Source organism: Panicum virgatum, chromosome 6N (genome assembly GCF_016808335.1).
Source record: "Panicum virgatum strain AP13 chromosome 6N, P.virgatum_v5, whole genome shotgun sequence".
NCBI classification, from domain to species: domain Eukaryota; kingdom Viridiplantae; phylum Streptophyta; class Magnoliopsida; order Poales; family Poaceae; genus Panicum; species Panicum virgatum.
In genome coordinates, this window is record NC_053150.1 from 2,509,842 (window position 1) to 2,537,311 (window position 27,470).

The following is a 27,470-nucleotide window of genomic DNA, read 5'->3' on the forward strand; positions in this document are numbered from 1 at the left end:
GGTGTCAAACATCCTTCTGCCGCATCCCTCCAATCCAAAATCTTTCTGTCTTGGCCCACAAACCCATGAAAACCCCATAGATTTGATCTCTTGTGAAGCAAATAGGATCCCTTTTGTGAGTCAAAACATCGACCTGAACCTCTGGGCCGACTGCTTAAGAGTCTGGCCTAATCCACCCGAGAGCTGGATTACGTGGTACAATAGAGTAGCAAAAGCCTACATGCCCTTGTGGCAAGATTTGAACATAGCCGCTGCACTTAGCCTATCACTGTCACCCCTTGACAAAGATGAAAATCTTCTGAAAACCATCGGCTATTTCTGGTCTGATGCTCTGAATTGTTTCCTTTTTGGTCATGGACCCATGACCCCTACTCTGCTAGACATCACCATGATCACTGGACTAGACATTAGCTCTCCTAATCCTACTGCTCACAAAATGGCAGAAGTCCCCTTTAAACTCTCTTCCAAAGTCAACTGCACAAATTGGGGTACTTACATGAGTCAGCACATGAAAACAAAAGGTCCAGTGACTGAGAAGGAACACACAGCCTTCTTAAATCTTTGGCTAGAGCACTTCATCTTCTGTGGCCCTTCCTTAGCTCCAACTAAGAACTATCTCCCCTTGGCCTACCACCTAGCCCATGGTCATCACACCGGCCTAGGCAAACTCTTCCTTGGAGAAATTTACAGATATCTCCACTTGATGACATCTAACTTGCTTAATAAAAAGAAACTGAGAACTGGAGGCCCTTGGTGGTTCATTTAGTTGTGGGCACAATTGTACTTCCAACATCATATTCCCAACTTCTAAGGCCTGACCAAGAACTCTTTCCCCGATGAAAGTGGCAAACCAATCAGATGTACTAGTTATGGCCAAGCTTTGTTCAGCCTTCCTGGAAGTAAATTGAACTCAACAGATGCAGCAAATTGGTTCAGAGTCTTCTACAAAGGACTAGACAATCCTCTCTAATTCCCGTTTAATGAATCTGAATCCTTTGAGAACCCCACTGCCTTCAGATTAGACAACTTTGCCGATGACGACAGCACTCGGCATCTATATTCTTTGATGATTCAACCCGGTTTCCTTCCTGTTGGCATCAGCACTTCTAACAGAATTATCAAGCCAGGTTATGAATCTTACCAACCAGTTATAGTAGCTCGGCAATTTGGCCTAGGATAGGTCCCTCCCCACTTCCATATTCACCACTTGGTGGAGAGCAGAGCCGATCTGCCTGATGGTCTCACCAGCTCGAGATGCTACAACATGTTTGACAATCTCCACATTCCAATACCAGCCGATCTGTCCTTCACTTTTTCATCAATCGGCTTTGATACCTGGTGGAACATGTGGAAAACTCATGTCTTCAGAAAAGCTCTAGGTCCTCAACTGCAGCAAATCGATCCTGAATATGTAATCCCCGAGGAAGAGGTACTGAATTTACGCATTCATCCTTCTACGTCCTCCATCCTTTGCATCTGTGTAATTCTAACCCATCCTGTTTGCAGCGACAAGATGGTCCAGAACCTATGACCAGCACTGGAGAGCCATTCCACTTTCTTCCAACTGTTCCGATATACTCTTTTGCAAAGGATCACCACCAATGAAGAAAGTGATAATGACTGTTCAGCCAGACTTACTTCAGTCGGCTTCCAAGCGAAGACAAACTTCTGCAATCGTTGCCCCCCGAGTCTTGACCAAGAAAAGGAAGATGATCACAAGGCCAGTGGTCAAGAAACCAACACCAGCATCCCCAAGTCCATCAGAGTCCAACACCAACCAGGTAACTCATCTTTCTAAAACCCCCTTTTTTTTATTTCGTATACGTATACTCCAGTTGATTGTAATTCTATTTTCAGGACACAGCTGAAGAAATCCCCAATGCAGAAAACCTGGATCAACATGAGCTAGCTGCAACTCCTGATGCACTGTCGGATGCAAGCGAAGAACAAGCCGATGCAGTAGATGCTCTTGACGTCAACACCAGCTCTGATAGGACGATTGCTCCTGAACCGCCCAACACTTCTTCTTCAGAACAGGTAACATTACAAAACCAATTCTGAACCAGCCGATAACTCCATAAATGCATCTTGCACTAACTCCAGATATGCCCATAGAGTTTTGATATTTCAGGTTTGCTTTCCTTTGACCCTACATCAATGGGCCTGACTACTCCTGGAGCAGAAACATCTTCTCTGCAACAATCGGCTAACTTGGCACATCAGCTTCAACTTATCAAGGATCTTCTATCTGCTCCGATCACTACAACGAATCACAGCAACCCCAACAGCCGAGCACTGTCGGAAAATATAGGGAAACTGTCGGGACTGTTATTTCTTGACAGCTAGCTGTCAGAGATTACCTGTCAAAGTTGCTCTGTCGGGAATAGAAATTAAACTCTAACAGCCTTGTCGGTGCTGAGTTTTTCCAACAGTGAGGACTGTCGGAGAAGCAATTTGTCAGATTGACCAGGATGGGTGTCGGCAGAGACTGTTCCATGACTGCACTGTCGGATAATAATGCCCTCTTTCCCGATAGCCATCACACCATTTTGGTTGAAACAAACAACGAGAGCAATGTTGGATATCTATTCCCTGACAGGGCCCCTGTCATGGAATTGTTTATTGTCCTCTGACAGCATTGTTGCCCATACAATTATAGCAAGGCCCCCGTATCAAAAAAACTATGACATCACTGCCATAAAATGGTTTTGTATCATTGAACTTTTTATATTTCCAAAATATCCAGATATTTGTATCAAATTGAACTATCAGCTAATGGACACCTAACACAGAACATATCATAATAATCATACATGTTCATGTAACATTGCAGATATCAAGCAGTATAGAGATATCATGTCCTTGCATCATTAGAGAATAAAAGCAAAGTTATGTTTGTAGTCTTTCACAAGTAAATAAAGAATTGGAAATCTAACATTTAAAACAAGTGATAGATAAACGACTAATATTATCTACGGATAAGTTCCAATATGACTAAAATGTTACTGCATCCTATTAGAAAAAATCGTCTCCTCCATTGTCAGTGGTATCCCTGTCCCTCATGTGGCTGCTGTGATAGTTTGTTGTAGGAGTCCCTTGGTCTCTGATGGAAGATCCCCACATTCTCTCCAGTACGTTTGTAGAACTTCGTTGCATTGATTCCTGCAAAAAGAAAAACCAAGAGCTGTGAAATCATTCAATCTTGTGCACTGATGAATGAATAAATTCAAATGACTTGACAAAGTTTTGTTATTATTACCGGCTGAAAAGTGTTCTGCCGTGCTGAATACCGGAAGGTACTTCCATCCATTCTCTGTAAATCTACACTAGCAGAATTGTTTCCACTACCATCCTTCACCAAAAAGAAAATGCATTGGTGCAATTTCTTACCAGTACATATGTGGGATGATAATGAAGTGTAGTAAAAACATAACAATAGCACATTGTAACCTGTTGATAAGGCATTGGAAAAGCTTGTCCAGTAACATGTCCATATGAATTTCCATTCATTTGATGTGGCACAACATTTACAGAGTTGATATCCATGCCGCCCTTCAGACAATATTTAGATAGTGGTGCAAGATCTTTCAGATTTATGATAGGTGACACTCAAGATATTTTAGGGTCAGTAAAAGATAGTATCGAATATTACTACCTGCCGTCTATAGATGTTAGGAGGAGATTGTTGGCCAACATGTCCAGATGGAGTTCCACTCATGTGTCGTATCGTTGCATTTACAGAATTGTTGTCCATGATGCCCTTAAAATATATAAGACAAGGGTGTGAGTTGTGAGATACATATACATACAACCGTACAAAGTACTATTGAATTCATATATAGTATTCATTTTAAGAATTTTACTGGTGGAGGCCGTGCTGGTACAGAGCTAGGGGAAAACAAGGCCAAATTGATCGGAGGCATAGAAGCACTTTCACCGCCTGGTCTTGTATGCTAATGAACAATGTAAAAATTAGTAACTACACCGAGACATGAAAAGTCAGGAGATACTTAGACAGACATGTAAGTTGTAAGATGCTAATTGTCATATACCATGTAACAGTTCAAAGTAGTAACATATTCAACTAAATAAATTGATTATTACCGGCTCAGAAGTTGGAGGTACAGGGTTTTGGAACAATGAGGCCAGATCGATCTGAGAAGGAGGAGCATCTCGGCAACCTTGCCTCATATACTAATAAATATTGTAATAATTAGTTATTATACATGCACATAATAAGTAGTTCATACAATCTATACAGCCATGTATTAGTGATATGGAAGGAACAATAACCTGGGTCAAATCTTCATTGAACTTGGTAAATGCATTGCAAAAAGATCTTTTGAGATCTCGAACCTCCTGCTCAAGCTCCCTTTCTCTTTGACTACTGGAACTATAGCATGTAGAAGGACGTATATCAGGGGAGAATTGCACTTGTGAGCTGTCAATGGCACCATCTGCTATTGCAAACTTCCCATGTGGCTTCCGTCCAGTGCACTTATACATAACTTGTTGGTCCAGAGGAACCTTCACCCATGGAATATTTTCACCGTGAGCCTCCTTCATTCCATCGCGATATTTATCCTAACACATGGGAAATATTCAATTTTTATAAACGAAGATAAGGTCTAAACACAATGAAAATTGCTAGATATGGTAGCGACAAATGCTATATTTATATATATAAAGTGGAAAACAGTTTGAACAGTCAAATTTTTCAATACCAAATGTTCTTGGGCACGATCATTTGCAAGTGGAGGAAGTTCATTGCCTTCGCCTTGTGCCACTGCTTGTTTAGATGCTCCCATGTGCACAGCAAAACCCTCAATTAAGCTAAATGGCCTTCCATTTGGATGAAATTAATAATAACAAATGTCCAATGTTGCTCTATGTGCATAAATTGTAAAATTTCCAAAATCTAATACGCAACTAATTAATCACAGCATTGGAATATCTTAATTAATAAAAATAATTCAAAGGTAGCAGTAAGCTTAAGTCCAATACAACTGCATTATGGTGGGGAAGAAAACCCAAACTCTATCCCAGCTAGTCAAAATGCCACTAGAATCTGAAGTTATGCATATGCCAAATTTGTACTGGTAAAAAAACACAATTGTGTGGCAGATTTACTCACATGATGCCCAGCGACCTTCGAGTGATCAAATTCAGAGATGGGGTCAACAAGTATGTGCAGTTGATATCTGCCTGTATTTAAGAGTAAAAGTTACACACAAACAAACTATCAAAACTTATATATGTTGATGCACAGATTTAATTCATCACTGTCAAGAAAAAGAAATCTAATTAATGGAGATTTTGTATATTCACAAGGATCTAATAATACCTCGCTACAAGAATTCACCAAATGCCCAAGAAGAAAAGGATTCGATCAAACAATTACTTCAGGACACCTAAACTCCAATCTGTATGTGGCTGTGACGGACAATGGAAGGAAAGTGCCTCCTTGCAATCAACTCAAGCGAGGGAAAAAAGCAGCGCCTCCCTGCAATCAACCCAATCGGGACAAAAAAACTGAAGATGATCTCCTCGCAGGCGCCACCAATGCGAGTCAGGGCAGAATCAAAGGGTGCGACGGTGGGAGTTGCGATTCTAAGAAACCCTTATGTCCCTTACCTCGAGGACTTCTGGGGGGCGGCTCAGGGAGGGAAACGAAAATTTCCTTCACATATACGGGGAACAGCGGTTAGTATCCCTAAACCCTCGGAGCACAACTCTTAGGGATGGAAACGAGATTTATTTTGGCGGGAATAGAGGAAATTGGTGCTCCATTGCCCTGTATCGCTAGCAATTGGCGCCATCCACAAGGATATGGGTGTGGTTTCTCCCGTATCTCTGCTTTTGCTAAAGTATTTTCACCCCGAATCTGTGAGTTGGAGTCCAAGTTTAATAATATGTTGCCAGGGACATTGGAGTCGGATCTATCTTTCCTGTCTATACAGCTATTAATAATTTTCTAGAAGGATACATGGTTGCATAAACATATAGGTGAAACAGTTTAATGCAAAAGGAATATTATATTGTCTAGTGCGATAGGATTTGTATCGCTCAAGTAAATTTAACCAAAAATTCGTGTTAAATTCATGCGTTACAAATAGTTTGTGAATCTTGCAATGATAATTTCAATTCAATAATTCAATCATTTTTCAAACATACTAAACCTTCACACACACACACGCATCTCACACACGCACTCACTCACACATAGACATGAGCGTTATTTTTCATGCTGGACCACGTGTTAGAGATAGATCTCCGAGTATCACAATGAAACTATCTGCAAGGAAGATAGAAAGTCAGACTCCAATTAGGATTCATATATAATCCTACAAAAACTCTACCCTAACTACTAGCATGTAATCGACTAGTATCCCACCCTTAGAGTATATAAAGGTTGGCAGGGGTACTTAAATCGGCAGAATCAGCTCAAGCCTAAAGTAGGGCAACTCAACACCCAAGCGTAGAGCGCAATATACAACATTGCAAATATAACATAGGATATTACGTTTTACGTTCAATTTCCAGATACGGCGATTCCTCACCAAACAATCTCCTACTTTGAAGTATCCCTAGGTAAGCTGGCGGTAAAAATAACGACACCACACCCTAGAGGTTTCACTCTATTTTAGTTGAAAATAATTCAAATAATAAATAGTCGGATCGGGCTGGGGCTAGCCTGAAATTATTTCGAATCTAGTTTCCTCTTACTAGGCTCGGCCCTATAGCAGGCGTGGACAGGCTAACATCGAGCAGTTTCAGACTGGGTCCATAAACCGCCAAACCAAATTATAAAATGTTCAAAATTAACAAAAGAATGAAAGTTAAGAGTTCTTCATCACATGAGAATTTTAAATTTTTTTAAAAATATATAAATATCATGGTTCAACTTTTCACTTAAAACATCTAAATATACAAAGTAGATTTATAAAAGCAACATTAAATTCACGAAAATATTCTAATAGGTTCAAATTAGGTCTAATATAGCATATTTGGAATTTCAGCTTTACTAATTGACACAGATGTAAATAAATAATAAAAATTTTAATGCTTAGATAATCTAAGAGTAAATCCTCTTTGGTTTGGCCTGACTAATTGGAATGCCTGTTGAGCTTGTTAAAATAAAATAATTTCTATGTCGAGGTCACCGACATTATGATAGCGTCGTGGTGAGGGTACTGGCTCCAGCGATAGGTTGCTTGTTCGATCCCCTCCGGAAGCACATGCAGTCGATTTTTATTTTGTAAGATTGAATCAAAGGTTTCTGTAGCTTCCGTAACTCAATTGCAATTCCAGACAATGTGGCCATATATAATCTTTATCCATAAAAGGGTGTCGAGGCCATAGATAATATGAAATTAATTAACCTTGAAGAAGGGTGTCGAGGGCAACTACAACAGGCCTGTCAATTGTAAGAACAGAATACGCAACAGCATTGTCACAGCATGATTCATGGGGGGAGGTGTGCGGTCAAGGAAAACAAACCCGACAGGACAGTCACACGTGTTAACATCAACTACAACAGTACTGTCGATGGTATTATAAGTGAGAGGCCTGTTGCCTACTATTTTTTTGTACGTGATAGCACTCTTGCATATTACTTTGGCTCTCGTAGAAAATTGCAGCTGGTGTAGTGGATCACTGCTCTAGTTAACGACTCCAGCAAGACAAAGAACATCTTTGAGCAAATAGAATCCCAACTCCCGGAGCCATTGCAAATCAAGCTCTGGTCAGCCAGCAACCTTTCATTCTTTCGGATAGAAGTGAGTAAAGCACAACAAAGAATGAAAGCATGTCGCTCTCAAGCTTCTCTGAAAGCTGACATTACCCAAAAGTGCAAGGCCCTTAACCAGAAGAAAGCAACTCTAGATATCAAAGCTGATGTGTCTGCCAACATGAATCGACTCGACCTCCTGAAGAAAGAACTGTCGGAACTCGAAGAAAAGGTCCGCACTACCAAGGAACTCATCCAGGCCGAGGAAACTTCCATTGCAAACTCCAAACAAGAAACCCAGAAAATATCTGAGCAGATACAAGCAGAGTTTGCAGAGATCAGCACCTTGAGTCGGCAGATAGTTTCAGGTAATGACAAGGATGACGAAGTGATTGTAGCACGAGCAGATGCCGTCCGTACTGAAGCCATCCATGCCATAGAAAAATTCCTGAACCAGTAGATAGGCTCAAGAGACAATTAGTACTGCCTGTTAACCTGAAACTTGTACTTGTTTAAAAACATCTTAAGTCGATGGTTACACATCGGCTATCTTACTTCTCAAATGCATTTTTTCTTTACCGGCCAACTCAACGTGTTGGCCTATCATCATCATATTTTTTTTTACCGGCCAACTCAACGTGTTGGCTTGTCATCATCATATTATTTTTTTTTACCGGCCAACTCAACGTGTTGGTCTGTCATCATCATATTATTTTTTTTCTTCGGACAACTCAACGTGTTGGCCTATTACACTGCAGCCAGATGGATCTTATCGGCTTTTCTTTACTCGCCTTTCCACATGCTCGGGAAATACTTCTTCAGATGCTGTCCATTGACAGCAATAGGAAACTTGACGCTCTCCAATTCCTCAAGCATGCAAGCATTCCCAGGCAAAACCTGATCAACCTTGTATGGCCCATGCCAAGTTGGAGACCATTTACCGAACTTTTTATCTTTAGTTCCCAACGGCAATACTGCCTCCCAAACCAAGTCTCCCACCTGGAAATCCTTAGGCTTGACCTTCTTGTTGTATGCACGGGCGACTTTAGCCTTATTTTCTTTGATCTTTTCCAACGACCAAAGTCTTAGTTCCGTTAGGTCCTCCACATTGTCATTCATCAAGGCTGCATACTCTTCAGCGGATAGACCATTCTGAAACTCAACACGCCTTGATCCGGCCGTGATCTCCCACGGTAGCACAGCATCCTAGCCGTAGACTAGATGGTACGGCGACGTCTTGGTGGACCCATGACACGAAATACGATATGCCCACAAAGGTTCTGACAACACCTCATGCCAGCACCTAGGATATTCATCGATCTTTCTTTTTATGAGCTTGATGAGGCTCTGGTTGGATGCTTCAGCATGTCCATTAGCTTGGGCATAATATGGAGATGATCTGATCAGCTTAATCCCCATGTCATCGGCAAACTTTCTGAATTCCTCTGATATAAAGACCGATCCTCCATCGGTCGTAATGGTCTGAGGGATCCCAAATCTGTGAATGATGTGCTCTTTGACAAAGCTGATCACATCTCTCGACGCTACCGACCTCATGGGCACTGCCTCTACCCACTTTGTGAAATAATCTGTAGCAGCTAAAACCCATTGGTGACCCTTGCTGGATGACGGGTTGATCTGTCCAATCATGTCCATGCCCCAACCTCTGAATGGCCAGGGTTTGATGATAGGATTCATCACTGATGCTGGCACTATCTGAATTTTGCCAAACTTCTGACATGCCTGACATCCTTTATAATATTTGAAACAATCTTCCAGCATACTGGGCCAGTAATAACCCGATCGCCTAATCAGCCACTTCATCTTATGAGCCGATTGGTGAGTACCGCAGGCTCCTTCATGAACCTCATGCAAGAGCCGATTTGACTCTGAAGGTCCCAGACATTTAAGTAGCAGTCCTTCCAAGGTCATGTAGAACATGTCATCCCCTATCAGAACATACTTCATGGCCTTGAGTCTTATCCTTCTGGGTGCCCCCCGAGCCGAATCCTTCAAGTAATTGAAGATATCGGCTCTCCAGTCTCCGGGTTCTAGAAACTGAACCTCCACCTCGACTCCATCGGCTGTCTCCTTGTAGCCAGAAGCCATCTGTGCCAAATTATTGGCTTCATTGTGCAGAGTCCTGCGTATCCAGTGGAAATTGATGTACCTGAATCGTGACATCAACTCACGGCACTGCATCCATATCGGGAAAAGAGCCTCGCTCTCACACCTATATTCCTCCGTGAGCTGAGAAATCACCAGCTTCGAATCTCCAAAAATTTCCACCGCTTCTGCACCGGCTTCGAGAAGCAATTCCATCCCTTTGCGAACGGCTTCATATTCCACCAAATTATTGGTGCACGGGGCAGTCATTCTGATGGAGAAGGAGTAAGTCGCCCCACGAGGTGACACCAACAGAATTCCCACACCGCACCCATCATCACAAGCCGATCCGTCAAAGAACATAGCCCAAGCACGAATAAACAATGCAGCAATATCAGTGCTGATCCTGTCCGCAACAAGATCCGCCAGTGCTTGTCCTTTGACTGCTTTTGCAGGCTGATACCGGATATCGAATTCTGACAATGCAAACATCCTATTTTCCAAGTCGGCCTTTAAGGACAGGGGCCGACAGCATATGTTTTATGACATCCGATTTGCATATGACAATTGTTTCCGCCGAGAGCAAAATATGGCGTGTAAAGTATAAAAAAAGACAAAGCTTCTCGATTTCAGGATACCTAGTCTCGGCGTCTAACATGCGCCTGCTGAGGTAGAAAACCACCCTTTCTTGGCCGTCATGCTTCTGGACTAGCACCGAAGCAATGGAAGTATCACCCACGGATAGGTACACATAGAACGGCCTATCTTGCTGAGGAGGAACCAATACTGGAGGCTTTGACAAATATTCATTGATTTCATCGAAAGCTTGTTGCTGTTCTGCCCCCCAGCGAAACTCATCATCGGATTTGATCTTTACTAACCCCATAAACGGCTCAATTCGTCCGGACATATTAGAAATAAATCGCCTGACAAAATTAATTTTACCGATGAGTTTCTGCAACTCCTTCTTTGTAGTAGGTGGCTTCATCGTCTTTACAGCTTCTTGACTCTTTAGGCCGATCTCAATTCCCCGTTCATGCACCAGGAATCCCAGAAACTGACCGGCCGACACACCGAAAGCGCACTTCTTTGGGTTCATTTTGAGCCCAAACCTCCGAGTCCGCTCCAAAACTTGACGCAGATCTTCTAAATGCCCCCCAGCTGATTTGGACTTGACCACGATATCATCAATATAAATCTCTACTAGCTTGCCGATGAGATCATGAAAAATGTAATTCATAGCACGTTGGTACGTCGCACCGGCATTTTTCAGCCCGAAGGTCATAACCAAGTACTCGAACAAGCCAAATGCACCTGGTACTCTGAACGCAGTCTTGTTAACATCCTCTACGGCCATGAAGATCTGGTTGTAACCAGCATTGCCATCCATAAAACTCATCATTTTGTGGCCAGCAGCTGCGTTGATCAATGTTTTTGCAACAGGCATCGGGTATTCGTCCTTTGGTGTTGCTCTGTTGAGATCTCTAAAATCGACGCAAACACGCCATCGGCCATCCTTCTTTTGTACCGGTACCACGCTAGAGATCCATTCTGCATATCTGCATGGCCTGATGAACCCAGCATCCAGCATCTTCTCCACCTCTTTCTTAACTTCCTCTAGGACTTCGGCCTTCATCTGACGTGCTCGTTGCTGAAACGGCCGAAACCCTTTCTTGAGCGGGAGCCGATGCTCGACTATGCTTCTATCCAGTCCGGGCATCTCAGTGTAGTCCCATGCAAAGCAATCCCGGTATTCTTTTAGCAGTGCAATCATCTCCTCTCGCAAAGCCGGATCCAACTTCTTGCTGATAAATGTCGGCCGTGGCTTATCCCCAGGACCGATGTCAACCTCTTCCAAATCATCCGCTGATGTGAACCCGTATCCGAGTTTGCCGTCGTCTGAAAAATCAGCTGCGAACGCAAGCGAGTCTTCATTATCCACAAGATCAGCGGCAAATACAGGGAGATGACAAGAAAAATTATTTGGCCAACCACGTGGGCTGGCCGCTTCTACTCTTTCATTATCATTCGAAACCCAATAGTCAATGAGTGGCCAACTGCCAGAGCAGGCCATCATGTGTACATGATGTAACAATTCCGACCACGAACAGAATTTTTCTATTTTTTGGGGCTGATCGCTGGGACCGGCCTTTCTATTACTATTACACCCCGTGGCTTGCCAGGATGCGTCTATTCTATGAGGCCAGTGGATAAGACCAGCCTCAGTCCATTTTTTGTCGCCTCGATCCGATCACAGTCTTCCAGGGCGATCCCTGAGATCGGCTCTTGTCCTTCCGCATCCCAGGCGTTCATATCTGCGACTGAGACCTCGCTGGAATCGTCTGCAGGGACCACTTCTACTTCATCGCCATCCCATTGGACGAGGTACTGATGCATTGTGGAGGGGATGCAACAGTTGGCATGAATCCAGTCCCTTCCAAGCAGCACTGTGTATGTACTCTTGCTGTTAACGATGAAGAACGATGTTGGTACAGTCTTGTGGCCCACTTTCAGCTCCACGTTTAGGACCCCCATCGCCTCCGATGGCTGTCCATTGAAGTCATTAAGCATCACATTGGTCTTGATCAGATCGGCAGAAGAATGACCCAATCGACGCAGCACAGGGTATGGCATCAGGTTGACTGCGGCGCCAGTGTCGACCAACATCCTGTTCACAGGCTTGCCATTGATGAAGCCCTTGAGATACAATCCCTTCAAGTGCTTGTAGCTTTTATCCTTGGGCTTCTCGAAGATGACGGCTGTGGGCCCAGATCCAACTGTGCGATGGCCGATTCTTCCGGTTGGGGTGCTCGAAACTCCGATGGGAGCACGAACACCATGTTCACATCAGCCGATGGCTTCTCATCGGCTTTTGTCTGCTTGGGGCGCCACTCCTTTCTTGGGGGGCGCCTCTCCTCCCTTTGCGGTCACCTGACTTGCTCCGCGAGATCCGGACGCGCCTTCCTTAGCACATCGAGGTACTTTGCTTCTGCCTCTTCCAGATTGCGCAAGCGCTGTACTCTGCGCTTCTGTGACCGATTAAGCCCATCAGGACACCACCGTGGGCGATGGTACCTGTCTTCTTCCTCTGGCTCGGAATCACCCCTGGATGGGCGCCTCACGTGGTCATCCTGATGCGTTCCGGGCCCCAAGCGCCGGAACACTGATGTCTTGTCCTGCTGGCGTCCTTGAGGCCTGCACTCCAAGCAATCATCAATAGTAGGTAATCGGCTCATGCCGGAATTCCAATAGTACCTGAAGAACAGGCAATGCCAGTGGTCGCATATAGCCTGGCGCCTCCCCAATGTCCTTCCTGAGCGGTGCTCGTACTCGTCTTCTTCCGATTCGTATCGGCGGCGTAGCTGGTACTGGTACTGGTATTTTTCCAGAAGCCGATTAGAAGCTGGAAGCTGATTGCGGATGTGGCGCACCTGCTCTTCAGTCACATGCCGTTGTTCCAGTTCACGTTCATCTTGCGGCCGTTTGCCAGAAGCGGCCTCTCTCCTCTACTTATCATGGAGGCGCATGGGTCCCACCATGTTGATCTGGAATGCCAAGTCCTGGCCCTCGGATCCGAAAGCTGACAGCTCCACCACGTTAGCTTGCGAGAAGGGCTTGGTGTCAACCTTCATCGTGTGTTGAGCCAGGATTAATCGGGCTTGCTCGATAGCCGATTGTATCTGACGACGTAGCTCCTTGCACTCACCCGTGGAATGAGTGAACGAGTGGTGCCATTTGCAGTACAGTCTTCCCTGCAGCTCTTGGGCCGTCGGCAACTTGTGATTCTCTGGGAGCTTCAGCTGTTTTTCTTTGAGAAGCAGATCAAATATCTGCTCCGCCTTGGTCACGTCAAAGTCGAAGCCCTTCACAAGTCCCTGCTGTTTGACCCACTTGCACGGGACAGGGTTTGCCCCCCGGGTCCACTCTGCCACGGCCACTTCTTGCTCTTCACCAGAGTCATCAGATTCATCCGCCTGGGCCATGTTTACATGGCACTTGAACTTGTCCTGGTACAGCTCAGGATGATAATGCTCGTACGCTGTAAGCTTCTGCACCAGGTGCGCCAGAGATGTGAACTCCAACTGAAAAGCCGCATCCTTGATCGGCTTAGCGAGTCCCAGGACAGCCAGATCGACTGCCTCATTCTCTGTGATGCGTGACGAGTAGCATTGGTTCTTGACCTCCCTGAAGTGCTGTATGTATTCTGACACAGTCTCTCCTCACTTCTGCCTGACTTGGGCGAGGTCGGCAATTCCAGCTTCAGCAGCCTCCGAATGGTACTGGGTATGGAATTGATCTTCAAGCTGCCTCCAAGTCCGAATCGAATCCGGAGCCAGTGATGCATACCATCCAAAAGCTGGGCCTGTAAGGGATTGGCCGAAGAACCGGACCCTCAACGGATCTGACACTGAGATCATCCCAAGCTGCGTTAAGTATCGGCTCACATGCTCAATGGAGCTGGCTCCCCCTGACCCGTTGAACTTGGTGAACTCAGGGAGCCGATACTTGGGTGGCAATGGGATCAAGTCATAATCGCTTGGATATGGCTTGGAATAGCCGATCGCTTTCCTCTTGGGCAGGATGCCGAACTGGTCTCTCAGTATCGCACTGACCTGCTCCACACTAAGGACTCCTGGGGACGATGGCTCAGCACTCGGCCCAGTAGCGTACTTTGCCAGCCACGCTTGTTTTTCTGCGTTTGCTCCAGAAGCTCCTGGGTTCACCATCTGCACCGAGCGTGCTGGACTGACACTGTCAGGGATGTAGGCGCACGTGTAGCCGTGCGGAATCTCCTTGGGTGGCTCGGTGAGGAACTGGCCTTCTCCAGGATCACCGCCGATCTTGTGGACGACGTAGATCGGCGAGCTCTGTGGTCTGGGAGCTGCAAATGAGAATGGCAGTTGCGGCCTAGAATGCAGTGCAGCTTCCTCTGTGTGACTCCCCAGGATTGGCCCCGATGGAGAGTACTGGTTCTTGATTATCTCCTGGATGACGCGATGCGCCATGCGCTCGAGTTCGTTCATCAGGCTCTGAGAGTGCCGATGAAGCGCATGGGCCACCATGTAGTTCATCTCCTGACGCAGGGCTCTGGTGCGCTCTTCAGATGGTACAGACAGATCTACATTGTCAAGAGCGCCTTCTGGTGAGAACCCCTTCCATCTGATGCCATGGTTGCGAGTCTTTTCAAAAGAGCCAATGAGATCGGCTTCCAGCAGAGCTTTGATCTCATCATACTTCTTCTTGTGTTCAGAAGGAAGCTCTTCATATGTGACGGGCTTGAGAGCGGGTTCTTGATCTTGAGCTCCAGTCATTGTTGCAGTGGATGTTGTTGCCGAGAAGCGTCCCACTGGGCGTGCCAGAATGTGTTGTCAGTCGAAACCCACCGGCGAGCAGCGACGGGCAACACGAAGAGCCGGGAGGTTGCTGGGGCGCTGGCAGGCACTGCTCCCTCGTCGACGGCCCGCAATTCCGTCACGCGCCCGGAGGATGTGTGAAAACCGGGCGTGCCACCTGACCTATACCCGATCAGGAGGGTGCGGACGTGCTCCAAATAGTTTCCTGCATACAAAGACACGTGTAAATGTAAGTCCGAGCCGTGGTCGGCTCCCCGGGATGACTCTTGCATCGGCTTTAAAAAGCCGATCGAGTCCCGGTGTCAGATGGGATCTGATTGTATCCAGATATGATCAATAAAGCAAATAACTATAAAACTGCTTCAAATAAATCTAATTGATCGAATCCACGATGGTAACAGCTTCACTGCTAGATCGGAACATCCTACACATGACTAGGCCTAATGAACATAACAGATAACTAAACCACAACCCAAAACAGAGGCCTAAGAACTAGCAAGAGCCGATTCCCGGAACAATCCCTATCAAGGCTAAGATAAAGCATCTATTACACCACCGGATCATCCAATCCGTTTGCAAGGCCTAACCTAGCAGATATTACGCCAACTCTTAAGATAAGAGCAAACCAGAACAGATCAGATCTACTAAACATAAAAGAAGCAGGGTGTTGCCTCTGTGCAACTAATTCTATGCGACAAGAACTAGCATGAGATTGAAACGTGACTGCACAGAGACAACATGATATTCGCAGATGACAAGCAACGAAGCACAACAAATCTACTAAAAGCCATGCTACGAACATCATGATAACTAGTACTACTCGCCATCAAAAACGCTTCAGTACGAGTAATACCAAGGTAAAAGCAAGAACAATACTGCCCTGATCACAAGAAGCGATCAGGGCAGCATGGCGCTTACTTGGATGAAACCCTAAGATTAGGGGTGGCGATGCGCCGAGAGTTGTTGTTTGCGAGTCGTGATGACGCTCTCTTTACGAATAACAAAGGATACATATTTATAGTCCGGAGACTTGGGAAACAATCTAAACTAATCTTGTCCCGATCGGACTCTATCTCTAACCTTGAACTAAATCTAAAGATACATGGCCCATGTGGCCCAGATGCTCACGCAGGAGCCAATTTACAAGTCTTCTTCAGTCTTCTACTTTAAGCCCATCTTGATTTCGGCCCATAAATTAACCCTGTTAATTTATGGCGATAACAGGAGGATGGCTCTTCGCGCCCGCAACTACAGAATCATCAACGAAGACCTCTACCGAGGGGGGGTCTGCGTGCCCCTCCTAAAGTGCATCTCTCGCGAGGAAGGCAGACAGTTGCTCGAAGAGATTCATGCAGGCATGTGCTCTTCGCACATTGCAACAAGGGCCTTGGTAGGCAAAGGTTTCCGCGAAGGCTTTTACTAGTCTTCGGCGGTAGCAGATGCGCACGAGGTGGTTCGCACATGCCCCAATTGCCAAAAGCATGCACCGTACAACAAGTTCCCACCAGATGAAGTGCAGTTATTGCCTCCGGTGTGGCCCCTCGCACGATGGGGCATCGACATTGTCGGACATCTGTCCACAGCGCCAGGAAACTACAAGAACGCGGCAGTCGCAGTGGAGTATTTTTTGAAGTGGGTCGAAGCCAAGGCGCTCAGGGACATCACCACCGGAACCTTGCAAAAGTTCTTCTGGTAGAACATTGCATGTCGCTTCGGCGTCCCAAAGGAGGTCACCGTAGACAACGGCAAACAGTTTGACTATGCCACGTTCAGAGACTTCACCACACAGTTGGGGACCAAGCTATGTTTCGCTTCGGTCTACCACCCGCAATCAAATGGTGCGGTGGAAAGGGCCAACGGCGTCATCTTCACAGCCATCAAGAAAAACATCACCGAGTTGCCGAAGGAAAAATGGGTCGATGAGTTGCCAAGAGTAATTTGGTCCCACAACATGACAGAATCGAGGGCCACGAAGTTTACCCCATTCAAGCTCTTGTACTTCGAAGAGACTGTTACGCCAGAAGAAATCAAGCTCAAATATCGGAGGACGTCCGAAGGGGCAGACAAAATAGAGGAAGACATAAAGCCTTCGATCGATACGATCGAGGCAGGCAAGATACAAGCGGCAATCAACCTTGGCAAGTACCAAGAAGAAACTCGAAGATGGAAGAACAAGAAGGTGAAGCCCAGGGAGATTCAAGAAGGAGACCTTGTGCTTCGCAGAATCCCGAAGGTCAAACAGAAAGGAAAAATGCACAGTAAGTGGGAAGGACCATTCATTGTCGCCTCCAAGGAGAGACCAGAAGCTTGCAGACTTCGCACACTAGAGGGCGTCGAAGACCCATATTCATGGAACAAAGACATGCTACAAAAGTACTATGTGTAGGAACTGTGTAAGAGCCGCTGGAGAGAAAATAATCGAAGGGGCTCGTAGTTTAGTTTCTCTTTGGGCAAATTTTTATTTCTATTTGCGAAGATTCGCATAATGTACCAAAGGGACCGTACTCTTTTCCTCACGAGGGAAGCCTTCGTGTGTTCAACCTGGACATCGAAGGTGTGAGGTTTTTGACGAGGCGGAACCCTGTGTAACCCCTTGTGAAATATAAACAAGGTCCCCCAAAAAAGAAATCTCATGGGCACAGGTATATTCCAAAGGCGCCGAAGCGTCTATCCCTCTTCGCCAAGCAAAGAGGGGAGTCATCGGCGCACAAAACAAGTGATCACGCTTGAAAGAAGTAAGCACGGGGCACAATGCCGAATGGGGGCCTCGCACCCCAAAGCTTTACTTCCGAAGACTTTAAATAAGAAACCCGTTTCATGAAAAGTCCTTATGTGCGAAGAGCCTAAGGCAGAAAAGTCCTTACGAGCGAAAAGCCTAAGGCAGAAAAGTCCTTACGTGCGAAGAGCATAAGGCAGAAAATTCCTTACGAGCAAAAAGCCTAAGGCAGAAAAGTTCTTATGTACGAAGAGCCTGTTGACGCTCACTAACGATCATTTCCAGGCGTCAACTTGATCAAAAAATCATAAGAGTTTGCATTTTTTACATGCATCCTTGTCCAATAAAGTCCCTAAACCACACTTTACCTTTTAGAATATGCAAGTTGTGTTTTCAAGCTAATATGCAGGTTACAAGCACACTTTGGGCCGACATAAAATCATAGAGATTATCAGAGCACCGATTCAGGCTCAGATGGACCAAAAGTGATGCAAGAACCCAATTCAAACAAGTTAAGACAGGCCAACCCCAACGTGGATCAGACAAGGAGGCCCAAGACAGCCTGCCAGAAGAAGTTGGGGGCGGTTGGTGGCCCGGGCAGGCCGACCGACCTACCTGGTTGGCCGACCTGGCCCGTGGGCCCCACCGCCTCAACCAGGGCACGTGGCGTCTCCCTATTGGTCCCCTACATCGGTTGTGATGGTTTCACCCCATGGCTCCCTGCTATAAATACAAGGGGGGTATAGATTAGAACACACACACCTCTCATCTCCTCTCTTGCATTCCTTGCATAGTCTTTAGGCTTAGTGGAGTTTAGGAGAAGTCTAGGAGTCATCGAGTCGCCGGAGTTGCTCGAGAGTTCTGGTATGGGTTCATCTCTAGCTCTCTCTTGTAATATTCGATCATTTATAATAGAATTAGACTATGGTTACCGATATCTGCTTGAAGTATATTCTGAGTTATCGGGTATATGCTTCTTATCATGGTTGTGTTATTATTCAATGCTTGCATTGTATGATCGCCCTGTGCTGGAGATGGTTAGTATTTTGTTCTTAGAACTCTATCAACTGCTCCAGTATTCATATGATTGCTCTAGTGTGATGTCTGTCCATCCGGAGGGTGGGGGCTCCGCGCAGGACACTAGAGTATCCCTTACTAGTGTAGACATGGTGTCTAGATTAGCTAAGTGTTGCTGGATGTCAACTATACCCACAGTTTGTAGAGGTAGCTGGTAGGTGGTGACAGCCCTGTCCGAGCCCGAGTAATCCTCCACGTTCGGTATGGGGGGTAGGAGGTACATAAAGTCGCTGGGGTATACGGGCTCCTCCCGTTGCTTCGATAGCGATCTCCCTGTTGTGTAGTTTAATCTCTGACGAGCTAACCAATGAGAAAGTGTAGATATAGCTAGCCTATCACAGCTGACTCGAGCTCTGACTTTTACCTTGCTCCCAGCCTAAAGCATCTTTTATCTTTCTTTTATCTTTTATTTATCCAAGAGGGTAGTTTGTGTGTGTGTCACACTACCTCCTACCATGTTATTATCTTACCCCTGTTTATGCATGAGAATATCCAATCTAGATAGAGTTCACCAACTAATCTATATATCTTCTCACTCACCGCCTTCCCTGCGGAAATATAAATGACACCCCGGTATACTCCCGGGTAAAATGCTACAGCGGTATTCCGTGCGCTTGCGGATTTATTCGTGGTTCATGAAATACTGCCACCCCAAATTGGCGTCTGCGGGCGTCATCACTGTGACGTTGGTAGGCGCCAACAGAGCCTAAGGCAGAAAAGTCCTTACGAGCGAAAAGCCTAAGGCAGAAAAGTCCTAATGAGCGAAGAGCCTAAGGCAGGAAAGTCTCCGGCTAAAGAACCGAAGGTCCCCTAACAAAGTCCTTATGTGCGAAGGCCTAAGGTGAAAGTCCTATCGGGAAAAGATCGAAGACACAAAGAAATTCATCGCCCCCGCAAGACGAGCGAAGGGGAGGGTGGCGCTTCGCAAAACCTAGAAACGCTCGACAGCAGCGTCGATGAACAAGACAAAATACTTTCACCCTCCCGCCCGTGCAAAGAAGGGGGGTGCGCTTCATAGCATATAAGTGTTGCACAATCGAATGTGAACGATGAAACAGGAATACTTTCATTGAATATAAACGGTTTGTGTTACAACGCAAAACATACACCTCGCACGAAGGCGAAGAACATGCAGACATACACTGTCAAAGGGTAAACGAGGAAAGAACGCGTTCATCGCATAAGCGAAGCACAGGTTCTATTACATTCACTTCGCATGGAAGTGAAGAAAATACAAACATACTCTTCGCGCGAAGGCGAAGAAGACACAAAAATCAAACTATGAAGTTACATCTGAAGTTTGTTCGTCGAAGATAATGCGGTCTAAGTCAGATATGACTTCGCGGACCGCGACATCTAATATTTCTTCGGCAGTCCGTCGAAGAAACACTTCAAAGTCATCCCCTGCAAAGCAAGGGCAGTGCAACATTAAGAAGATCCATCGTCAAAAATTCCCTTGCGACGATACATGAATTCATGCGGAGCCATCACTTCCTCCACGGGCTCTGGCTTCAGCTCTAGAAGGCCCATGGGAGCACTATACAACCTATCGGTGTCCAAAAGACGTTTTATTTCACGGCGAAGCCGACGCTCGGATAGAATCTTCGCGTGTTTTTCAGGATCGCGCTGCAACTCCGTGAAGAATCGTTTCGTATCGGTGTTCCGGTATTCGTATACGCATTTTTTATCAAACCAGAAGTCTTCAAATGAAAGTCAAGGACGGCGAGCATGGACTTTTTCCCAAGTTAAACCGGAAACATAAAAATTCCCGCGGTTCAGGCGCCAAGGAACGATACCTTCGGTGATCCGCGCAGGGGCCAACGCAGGGTCCTGCGCAGACAACGAAGGCGTTAGATACAATGATATTTTTTGTACAATACTGTAAGACAACAAAATCGCTCGGCCTTTGCCCCTCACACCTCGCCAGTTTTCGGCACGCCGTCCGCTTGACTTCCGGCAGTTTCACCTTCGCCGCCTTCGCCTTGACTAGGGGCTCCGCCTTCGCAGCTGCGTAAGTTGCTGGCATCGGCCTCGCCAAGAAAGCCTCGTGCAAAGATCTTAGCTTTTTCCTGAATCTGGGACAAGGCAAACTTGTCAGTTAGTGGATGCAAAACGAAAATGATTCAACTCCGAAGAAAGCAAAGAGGTACCTGATCCTTCATGCGCTCCAGCTCCAAGTCAACGAGTCCCCACCCCTTTTCGTGGAAGTACCTAGCGAAGTTCTTGGCAATATTCTTCGGCAAGGTAGGGAGGGACTCGGGGCGCAAGGAGTCCAGCGAAGGCCACTCTAAGGACGCGTCCCGAAGAAGCCGCAGTTGAGCCTTCACGATGCCCGTCGAAGAGCTGCTGCTCTCAGCCGGAAGCAAATGGCAGATGACAGCACTAAGCGTCCGTGCTACAACCGTGGCAGATAGCTCACACTTGAAGTCGGCACCAGACCTGGCCATTGCCAAGGAGGCACGAATCCAGTGAAAAAGCTCTGCCACTTCGACAGTCTCTTCTTGCGACATTTCCGGGGGTTGAGGGCAAACTTCCTGAGCAGCCCATGCATATCGGCCTGCACCGAATCCGCAGCGGAGCTGATAGCGGTGCGCCATCGCTGGATAGTGTCTTTCTCGCGGGCGCAGGCGTCTTCGGCAACCTTTCGGGCCTCTTCGGCTTCTGTTTTGGCCTTTTCAGTACTGGCCTTGGCCTCTTCCGCTACGAGTGCGTCCCGGCAGGCGGCTTCGGCTACCTCAGTGTTGCTCTTCGCCTCGGCGCGCGTGGCGGCAAGGGCCTTCTCAAGAGCAGTTTTTTCTTTCTCCAAGGCGGCCACACGCTCCTTCACTCCCGCCAACCGCGAAGCCCGCTCGTTGTCAATCCTTAGCTGGCAGGAGGCACAGCGAGAAGCGACGAAGGCCTTCAAAGAGAGGTCTTCGACATCTTGCAGGATCTGGGCCACCCCGGAGGCCACCAGACACCTCTCCATGAGGGGGAAACCGAAGGAGGAGCCGGCTTCACTGAGGAACCTCCTCTCCCGATCACTGCTGGAGAATCGGAGGCTGCCGACGATATTGCCTCCGATCAGCTTCGCCTCCGGCATCCCGAGAGTAGCAGCCACCTCGTCGGGGTTGGAGGTGCTCACGTGATAACTACTGCTCTCCGTCGAGGTGGACATCGTGGGCCTTCGGTCGGTAGACCCGGCAACGGGAAGCTGACCGCCTTTGCCGGCGGCACCAGTTGTTGTGGCCGCAGTCTGTTTTTGAGGACCAGACCCGTGCCCCTCAGCATCCTCGCCACTCGACAAAGACGAGTCGGAAGAAGTAGATGTGGCCGAACAAGGGACCACAGGCGAGGTGGTCACCGGGGGCTCTGTGGCCGCGAGGGCGGACTGGATTTCAAGCACCAGCTCGCCGTCGTTGTCCGGCTCCATGGCGCTGTACTCCGAGGCCGGAGGGAGCTTCGCTCCAGGAGCGACCGCCGAAAGAGGGGCAGCAGCGACAGGAGGTGAAGCAGCTGCGGCGGGGCTCCCTTTGCCGCCGTTGTATTTGGACTCCCTGATGCTACGAAGGGGCGATGAAGACAACAAGTCGAAAAGCTTCGTGTGCTTCGCCCCGCTAGGGCCAGAGCCTCCCTTTTTCTGCTTCTTCTTCTCAAGCGAGGCAGTGGCACCTCCGGCGCCTCCAGCCTTGCCCCCCGCTTTTTGAACGGCGAGCAGGGCTTCGGCGGCACGTTGCGGGGCCTCGATACCGAAGAAGGAAAATACCCGATTGCCTCGCGCGCCGGCGAGCTTGGACTGCAGCAAATCATACTCAGTCCCAAATACTTGTCCGAGCATCTCGTCAGCACGGGTCTCCACCTCTGCAGCATCAATCTCGAAAAAGCCGAAGGCGAAAGTTTTAGGGTCTTCGAAAAAAAACTTACATTCTTTTTGAAGTCCGAAGACTTCGCTGAAGTTGGGCATTGGAAGCCCGTAAACTTCCTTCTCTGGAGGAGCCCAGGAGGAAATGGTCCAGCCTTCTCTCAAGGGGAAGCACCCACATGCGATGAATTCTTCAGTGATGTCACGCATGCTAAGCACTTTCGACACCTTGCGAAGGACGGTCATGTACGCTTCATTGTCGAGGACGCGAGCCACGTCCACCTTCGGGGTGTCGCCCAAGTTGCCAAGCTTTCGGGTGACCAGAGGGTGGCGCTTTGTCTCGGGGTTGAGGGGCACCTTGTGATAAAACCAAAAGGAAGACCGGTCCCCTGGCCACTTGTTCTTCGACGCCCCACGGGGCTGGGAGCGGTTTGTTGGAAGGCGAAGGTGTAGCACTCGTACTGGGGCTCCATCTCCGTTGACTTGCCGTCGGAGCCTCGCACAGAGATGCTCTTCGGCTGGTAGTGCACCCGCATCACCCGAGCGAAGTTCTCCGGGGTCGAGGCGATGCGGCAAGTCTTCGACAGCCACATGAAGAGGCTGACGCGGGCAAAAGAGTTCGGGGTCATATGGTGAAGGAAGACGCCGTACCGGGCGAAGATGCCGACGACAGTGGGGTCAAGGGGGAAGCGAAGCCCAGCGGGAAAGAAGCCCTTAAAGATGACCACTTTGTCTTCTCGGGGCTTCGCATAGATGTCCGTCTCCGATGGAACCCGTCCGAGGCTGGGGATCAATACTCCTCGCTTCTCCATTTCTTCCAGCATGGCCAGGGTCATCTTCGTCTGGCCGAAGAAGGTGTTAGGCAGGAACTTGCTCTTCTTCAGAGCCATTGCGGGATCAGGCGAGGTCGCCGTGGCGCTAGCAAAGGGAAAGAAACTGAAGTTGGGCTAGCTAATGGCGAAGAGACACAAAGGAAGAAGGAAACGAGAGAATTCAGGAGCAACGAGCAAAGGAAGCATATCCCCCATTCCGTGCGCCCTCACTTATATAGGGGGGAGGGGACCGAGGATGATCAAAGTCCTTTTTGCCCCTCAGGCCTTTCGCAGAGTGAGCGCGCGTGAAGGGGTAACATCGACAATCCGCAGCGGACGCCTCATTCTACGTGTCGAAGGAAAAAGTCAAACCTTTTTAATTATACATTATTACATTTATGACGCCTCGATGTCTGGTCCATTGTTCAACAGGCAATTCAAGGAGACTCAGGCCTCGCCGGACCGCGAAGTGGTCGGTCGAGGCCCGAAGGGTGGTGCTTCGGGAGAAGAAGTCAAAGTCATCGCCCCTCCAAGGATGGACAACGACTTCGAGGGGCTACTGTTGGGGTCGCCACCTTTCGGCCATCGACCGAAGGCCCACGGACCGTCGGAGTCTGAGGACGGACCATTCGCCAAGCGAAGGGTCGAAGCCGTCAGGCGAAGACATCCGGCGAAGCCAGGCGAAGACATCTGGCGAAGCCAAGTGAAGAGCCAAAGTAGTCAGGCGAAGACATCTGGTAAAGCTAAGCAAAGAGCAGAAGGTGTCAGGCGAAGATACCTGGCGAAGTCTTGCGGAGTGGCGAAGCCCTTGGGTGGAGACCTAAGTGTTTCGATGACGGCGGCGCTCCCGAAGGCGGTGGAGACCGGGCTGGCGATTGATGACGCATAGGGCTGGGCCCAGGACAGTAGAGAGCCTAGCTGTGATCCACTATGTGATGTAAAAATACCATCTTGTCCCTATACCATCTTGTCCCTAGAATATTCTAGGAATATAGTTGTTGGAGGGTATTACGGTGTAAATTACGGGAATTGGTACGTGAACCGTCACCTATAAATACCTGACCGCTATACATTGATGGGACACATTGGATAGAGAGAGAGAATTTCGCTTGATTGTGCGAAGCCTTTGTGTTTGCCTCTGAGTTGTTGTCTTCGTCGGGTGCGCATATTCCCTACTGTTGTTGTGTTCGTCCATTCCGGAGGCACTCCCCACTAACACCCGTTTCGTGCCGTGCCGGCCCAATTCGGCACGCGGATTTTGCCGTGCCCGTGCCGACCAAAGCCCTTACGGAGGGAGGCCGCCGTGCTTGCCGGCGTCCCTGGGCTGGGGACACTGTCCGACGGCCGTCGCGCGTGGCACCGCGGGCCTCGCGTCTGCTACCGGGCCGCCGTGTGCTGGCGATGCCCGCCGGCCACCACGCGCGTCGCCGAGGCCCTCGCATCGACTGTCGCAACCGCTGCGTGATGATGCTGCCCACCGGCCGCCGGCCCGCCGCACTGCCGATGCTTGCCACCGGCCGCTGCTGTGTGCCGCCCTGCTTGCTTGCTGTGGCTACCCGTTGCCTGCCAGTGGACATGGGAGGATGAGTTCCTCCAGCAGCAATCAAGAGATGGGTTGGGAGGGACGAGGACGAGAGAAGGAAAAGGCGGTGGAGCCTGGAAGGACGAAGAGCATCTGGTACCTCGATCCGTCCGTTCTAGATCTAGGAGCGTCTGGTTTGTTGGAAAAAAAAGCCGATATAGGGGTGGACTCAGGTCGTGGGCCGAAGTGGACTAGAATTAATGGGCTATTTCGGGCAACTCTAAAAATTGTGCCGGGATGGGCCGCCCGCCGTGCCATAGCGACAGCCCAAGCACGGCACGGGCGGGCCGTGCCGTGCTTGGGCCGGGCCAAAAAGTCATGACTCGTGTTGGGCTGTCCGGCTTCGGCCTTTTTGTACATATATTTCTGCGGCCGTCCATGGCCGGACGATGAGAGCGGACGATGGACTAGGAAAAAAAATACCGGAAACGTATCAGGTACAAATCAACTTCTCCGTGCAAACTATGAAAACTTCAATCTGGGCCATCGTATCAACAGTTCGCCCGCCGCCCCTTGCCCCTTCCCCACCTCGCCGGTGCCATCCGCCCGCCGCCTCTCCCCCTCCCCACCTCGCCGGCGCCATCCACCTAGCCGGACGCTGCCGACCCCGCCCCCGCGACCCTCCTCGGTTTCTCGCCGCCGCCGCCCTGTGCCTGCCCCCAGCTAGCACTCGCGGCACGCTGGACTGCCACATCGCCAACGTGACCACCATGGCGGCGGCGCCATGCGGGCCCAGATTGTGCTCCGGCGGCGCGTGGCTCCGGTGCTACCCTACGTAGCGATGATGCTCCACGGCGCCTTGGTGTCCCCATTCCTCGGCCTCAGTGCGTGGCTCCAACAGGGGGGCATGCTCAACAGTGCTGATGCAAAGTAAGTTTGGTTCCTTCGGTTAGACCAAAACCGAACCGAACTAATTGAAATCAAATTTGCTTGATTTCTGTCTATGAAAAGAACCGAGTGATTTCTATTTTTTAGGAACTGAATTTTCGTGGGAACCGATCGGTTCGGTTCCCTCTCGAATGCCCAGCCCGAGGCCGTCACGCCAGACTCGAAGATGGAGGTGTTGCTGGACTCAAAGATGGCGCTGGACTCCATCACGCCGGAGTTGCAGTCCTTCACGCCGGACTCAGAGATGGTGCAAAAACGAGCACTGCAAAACCTCCGGCGCGCGACACAAGTCGGACGCGCCATCCCACCGAACGCGACGCAAAACAAACACAAAGCCAAAAAAAAAACCTCGCACGGCGCGCCAGCCAACCGAGCGCGACGCAAATCGAACGCAAAGCAAAAAAAAAAGAAAAAAAAGGAAAACCCATGCGCGAAGCAAACCAGCGAACAGAAAGGAAGCAAAAAAAGAAGAGAACAAAGAAGCAAACTCGCGCGCAAAACGGGCATGCATGCCGCACATGCAAAATCGTCTGCAACGGTAAAAACTTGCACCCACAAGGAATTAAACCCGCGACCTTACGGCGGCCTCAGTGCGCTGACCAATTGAACTGGATTCATTGGCTGACTGATGTGTCTCCATCTGCTTGTTGTTGTTTTTTCTTTAAGAATGCTTGAGGAAATATGGCAAACATCTAACATTGAGCACCTGGTTGTGTTACTGACCAATATTATCAAATTAGGGGTTTTGCTAGGGTACACTGAAGCCACTGTGGGCTGTTGGTTTAATTCTATATTACCTCTTAGGAAGTAATAATTTTAATGTTTATTTTATATATTTAAATTAGAAAATAGAGAATTAGATCTAATAACTTGCATGCATATTAGTTGAGATGTGCCGGCTATGGGAATTATTTGAGATCTCAGATTTGTTTCTTAACGTGAACAAAAGCAAACGTGCGGTGTGTGATTACTTCAAAAAAATATGTTCATCACAATAACATGTATACGTGACAAACCTAACTAGAAAAATATTTTTAGAACCATATCATGGCCGGTGTCTATGACTTTTGTAGCATGATAAGTGCACATACGGATCATGACATAATCTAGTGGTAGGATTTGATCTAACGTACATGCTTGTAACGTGACATGCAAAAAGAAAAAAGAAAAAGACATGTATGTAGTGTGTTGTATGGTACGTGACCTTGCCCAATTAATAAAGTACATGGCAACAACGGGATATTTTCTCAATTTTTGTAACTCTGTCTATTTCCTCTCGCTATAAAATATAGCGGGCCAACAGAATTATCATTGTGATTTACATGCCACCATGCAGAATCGTTACGAGCTTGCGTAATGAACTAA

The 27,470-nt window shown here is 48.0% G+C and overlaps 1 long non-coding RNA gene across 1 annotated transcript; it reads right to left on the reverse strand.

Moving 5' to 3' along the window:
• Positions 1-2,841: 2,841 nt before the first annotated feature.
• Positions 2,842-3,900, reverse strand: LOC120679920. Its single transcript, XR_005677385.1, has 4 exons — positions 3,864-3,900; positions 3,656-3,760; positions 3,451-3,552; positions 2,842-3,352 (listed from the first exon to the last, which is right to left on the reverse strand). It is a non-coding gene; the product is annotated as an uncharacterized LOC120679920 (long non-coding RNA).
• Positions 3,901-27,470: the final 23,570 nt, after the last annotated feature.